Raw genomic sequence first — 5454 nt, forward strand, 5'->3', positions numbered from 1 at the left:
AGAAGACGGGATTGGTGTATAATAAATATGTTGATATTTTTGATAACCGCTTGGTTGAGGCGTTGAACACTTTGAATGAGTTGAAATAAATAAAATAAATATATTGAATGCGATTAGAACATACATAAAATGTAGAGCGAGCTTCTTTGGCACATTGCAAAGCCAGGAGTGGATCATAAGTGGTATATCTGGAAGGAAGTTCAAAGAAAAGGGGAGAGGGGGCGGGTTCAGATCTGCCTTATAAATATGGAAATTATTTTGCTATAGTATATGTTTCAAAGGGACCAAGTTCCTATTATGCTATAGATATAGGTAAGTTAGCGGTATTGCAGTGTACATACGTGTAGCATCATTCATGCAAACATTGGAGGACATATCGCACAGTATATGCAGTCATTTCAAGGTTCGGCATGGAACGTTATGATCTCAAAGAGACACAAAACGTCACAATATGGATGACGTCAAAAAAGTGAGATGTCATACTTTCTCAGTTGTCAAGGAACACTGTAGTGAAGGAAAAGGCAGCAAACATTTGGTAAGAATTTCCATAGCTTTTATTCTAAGAAATTTGTCCTTATTCTGCAAAATGAAGTAGAGAACCTGTTTCGTATCTTCCAAATGATAGAAATCGACATGTTCCGCATATTCCATTTATTAATTTTGACTTGACAATAAATAATTAAAAGGATTAAGAAAAGTGGAAGGGCGGTTGAAATGAAATTGCAAAATAAACTTTTTTTTCTTTTTTTTTGCAATGTGAGATTTTATTTTTTTTTTCTTATTTTAGAAAACATGGAGGATAAGTTACAAATACTGAAGTTCGACAAGCCGTGGTATGTTATGGTGGAAGACCATGAAATGTGTCAGGTAATTTCAAATTAAATACTACATGCACGTGTCTCATGCATTCTAACACAGAACAGTGTTTACAAACTTGGAGACTTTTTGTCGTTTAATGACGAGTGAGTGAAATAGATCACAAATGCCCAATTCAACGGTCAGTTATATTGATTAAATCAAATATAAGCGCTCGAATAACTTAGTAGACCTTATTAATTTTCACTTGATGGGTTGTAGTTAATATTAAGCTGTCCTAAGTTTTCACAATTATCATGCAGATCTTCGAAAAGTATAGAGTGGTCTTTTGACCATCACCTAACTGTTTGACGCGATGCTGCATGTCCGAAATAAATTGACAGTTTTCACTGTATGTTTACAGCTGTGTGTTTAAGAACAAAGCTTTTTTGTGAAGCAGATAGGTTCTACAGAGTACCAGTTTAGAATTGTAAATTCAATCAATTGATTAACATCAATTGTCGCATTTTCTTCATTCTAGAGCATTTTTGACGATCTTCTTGAAAAAGTGGATAGAGAGATCAAGGGCGGATCCAGAGGGGGGGTCCAGGGGGTTCACCCCCCTTTTTCGCGGACCAAAAAAATGTATACACCCCCCCCCAAAAAAAAAAATTAGAAATATGAATCAAGAAAAAAAGGAAAGAAAGAAAAAAAAAGAAAAGAAATAGAAAGTTGACGAGATTTTACCAGAAACATCATCGCTGTACGTATACAGTTTTGTTTAGAATAACTCTGAAGCTGCTTCCAGTAAGGCATGAAGATTAAACTGTCCATAATTCATAAATATTATGATAAGCTTTTACTTTTTTTATTAAGAGTTGTTTATATTGAACTAGGCTACTAGCCAAATGTTTGATTCTTAGGCTGAGTCATACACGACGGACGATTTTGAAAAAGGTCGTTTCACGTGTAACACAAATACATGTGGAAAGCTGGTTGTTCAATGTATCATGAACATTGCCATTTGGCTAACATATACAGTAATATATTGACGGTGTGACCGTTGTAGCGAGCACAGCTATAATATTATAGTACAAACTTTATGCTCTGAGTTCAAACACAAAACGGGGGGGGGCTTTTCTTTTTAATTCTCAAGCCATGAATAGATATATAACATACAGATTGAGTACAAAATTTATAAGAAGCCCTGTGATCTGAACAAACTTTGTTTATCAAATATTCAGTTCATGAAAGGGTTAGGCAGTAGAACAAGCACTGCAGCTATTTCAGTTTTTTGCATATTTTTTACAAAACACATAGGGGCCTGTTATACTATATTTATAACATAAACGTCACGTTTCAAAACTACACGTGGGGGTGGTTATGTACGTGATTATCAATTTCATTAATTTTGATACAAATACCCCAAACTATGCTTAAACTCTCAAGTTTGTGAACTGCACGGTGTAGGGGAGGGGTCTACCATTGAGTTTTATCTTCAGAGAGAGTGAGCTATTAATATTCCTTTTAAAAGGGGGAGTCCAATTTTACTTTTTTTTTCTTTCTTTTTTTTTTTACAATTTGTAGGAAAAAAAAACAGGTTGGGGTGGTTCCCTACCCTCCCCATGTAATGTACATGTATATATTTTTAAAGTAAAATAAATTCTAGATAGGCCTTCATGTGCGGATACCCCTTCCCCCAGTTATTTGGTTATGTGTGCCCACGAAATAAAAAATGCATTATCAAAAATGTATATCCTTGTAGCAAAGAGAGAATTATAACTGAAAATTAATGTTAGTAATATGCCTCTGCTGGTGGACTTTTAGTCCCCGAGGGTATTCATAAACCAAGTTTCGTCTAGTACTCCAGTGCTAGCATGAAACGGACATATAAATTTTAATGTGTCATTTTTAGAAATAAAGGACGTATCTCCCTCAGGCATAGCTCTGGTCCTTGTTAGGATTTTGGCTCATGTTCGGCACTTTCGATCCATGCTCGTAGCTTTTTATCTTTTTTTTAAGATTTCCAATAGTTTCCTTGTCCGAGCATCAGTGAAGAAGAGAGACATTATTTGTCGATATGCGCATCTGGTGCATCAAAGTTTCATACCGTTCATTTCTTATGATATAATAAATATAGAGTTTTACGATATTTCTGTTAAATCTGTCACTCCAATATAATTGACAAGAATAGTAAATGTCTAAAGTTGATAGAGCATTTCGCTACAGATATTTGGAACTCTAGGTCAGATCAGAACAGTGTGATATTGGGTTAAAATCAAACAATTGTTTTGTATTATTAGTCTCGCTTTGCTGAGAAGAGGGAGGGGTGATAGTTTACTCTCGGTCCATCTATCCACCTGTCTGTCCTTCCGATTGCGATTTTCCGGATTTTCTTTGCACTGTGCCTTGAATACACACAGAACAAGTATATTCATTACGTTTGACACACTTTTGACTGAATTATATTACTGTAAGGGGACTTTATTTTGCTAGTTTTGGGGAAACGAGTTATTAATTTTATTATATAGACTCTTACTTACCATGATTACATATTCTACTTTCTCGTCTACAATTTATTTGATGATATTTGAAAATGTAAATGTAGTATATCTCCGTTTACCGCTGAATATATCAAGTTAAAAAATTTTGGCAGCAATTCTCAGTTTTGTACAAAAACTTGAGACGCGCTGCGACAAAGGGATGGTAGCACACAAACAAAGTTGGGTGAAAATTGGGAGCGGTAGATGTTGTAAACAGTACCTAATAGGTCAAAATGTTGGACCCCCCCTTTTACAAATTCCTGGATCCGCCTATGGAGATTGCTATCAAAAACAAACTGGACGCTCTAATCACAAGCGCAGGTATTCATATGTTACATGCCTTTGTATATTTATAAATTGCATTTTGATTGGAAATATGTCGATTTGGCAATTTTGACTTTTCGATTCTGAACTTAAAAAAAATGTATGTGTTTTAAAAAAATACTTACATTAATTTTAGGAAAGGCAAAGGAGGTATGAAATTATCAAGTTTGATAGACCGTGGTGCGAAATGGTGGAGGAACCAGAAATATGCGAGGTAAGCAAGGAAAATGAACGTTTTCATCAATGTGCATTTTTTAAGTTTTAATGCTCTACCAGAAATCTTTAAGCATGCGCTCATTTGTATAAATACACCCCTTAGATATAGAATGTCAAACACTTTTAAATCGAAATTAATGTATCCAATAAGTACATCAGTGTCGGACAACAATCAATTTACTTGACTTTATTCTAGGATATACTCGATGACTTGACCACGGGAGTGGAGACAGAGGATGACACACGACATTTTAAACACGTGATGGCTACCGTTCTTGATGAGTAAAAGGTAGGTTGTCATCTGAAAATTTGCTTTAAAAACATTATCTTTTTTTTAATGGAAGCTACAAAAATCTGCAGAACTGAGAATAATGTAGTTTGTGTTCAATTAAGTGACACGAAGGCAACGAAATGCAAAGATTTCATTTTAAATAAGTTATCTTTTTTTCCTCAAAAAATTAATTCCTTCTTTTTAGTCGAAAATACCCGTTCTTCAAGAACAAGAGACGACCTCGTTAAAGAAAGATGCTTCAATGAAAGACACAAACGCTGATATAAATATAAAGAAGACAGAAGACAGATAATACTTCTAGTGTCGTAAGTCTCTCACAATTTTACCCCCCCCCCCCGCCAATAATGTAAAGCAAATATTTAGAGATTTTATTTCTTAAACTATAACATTCGAATTAATCTACTTAATCCATTTTATTTATTTCTTTATTTTATTTTCTAACTTTTTTCCCCTATTTACTTGCAGGTCACTCGTAGAACATTTTTCCAGAACATGAAGAAAAGGCTCCGCAAGATGTTCTTCAGTTGTTGTATGAAGCAAGGAGAAGACTGTGATACTTGTTAAATATCTGTTCCTGTCTTTCGAATTTGAACGTTTTGTAATTTTTTTAAGCATTTGATATCGTCCCTAAATATACACATTACCTACAAACCAAGTATTCAGTGTTGTGTTTTTTTTTTAACAGTCTGAAAATTTCTTTTCCCAGTGGATATTGTGCCATATAAGCGGTTATCCATGAATAATCTTTTTTTTCTGCAAAATCTGGTATTTAGAGCGCCGACAGAGTGAATAGGACGAGCAAAAATAATACATATATAAACTGTGAATGATGTCATCATCAGAATGTTTTTGTGGGTGTGCACAATTTTCTAATATTGTTAAAAGATTGGACACTCTAAAATGCACCTAAAAACTGATTTAAATAATAATATAGAGTGAAATATTTAAGACAATCGAAGATTTGTAGAATTGCATTAGCGTTTTGTAATTCGTATAATATGGCGGAACACCGACTTTGATAGTTATCGCAAAAGTTGTACAGTAACTGGGTCTCAATATAAATAATGTCAGTCCTACATATTTAGTTTTTGTTGACGCATACAAAGACCAATATATTGTCATTATTTTGATATTTAATTTTATTTTGAGAATATTTTTGTACATGACAAACCGCATCTCGGATCAAGACGAATTTTCAGGATATTGTAGTCAAAATGCTAAAGAAACTTTCTGAAAAGTTTGATTGTGATTGGTCCATGTACCTAGGAATTATAGATTTTATCG

At 34.1% G+C, this 5454-nt stretch overlaps 1 long non-coding RNA gene across 1 annotated transcript; it reads left to right on the plus strand.

Moving 5' to 3' along the window:
* Positions 1 to 498: 498 nt before the first annotated feature.
* On the plus strand, positions 499 to 1376 carry LOC134237442 (uncharacterized). Its single transcript, XR_009985828.1, has 3 exons — positions 499 to 535; positions 788 to 867; positions 1337 to 1376. It is a non-coding gene; the product is annotated as an uncharacterized LOC134237442 (long non-coding RNA).
* Positions 1377 to 5454: the final 4078 nt, after the last annotated feature.

Source organism: Saccostrea cucullata, unplaced genomic scaffold (assembly GCF_032062105.1).
Source record: "Saccostrea cucullata isolate Sc308-1 unplaced genomic scaffold, CSIRO_AGI_Scuc_v1 ctg23706, whole genome shotgun sequence".
Taxonomy (NCBI): domain Eukaryota; kingdom Metazoa; phylum Mollusca; class Bivalvia; order Ostreida; family Ostreidae; genus Saccostrea; species Saccostrea cuccullata.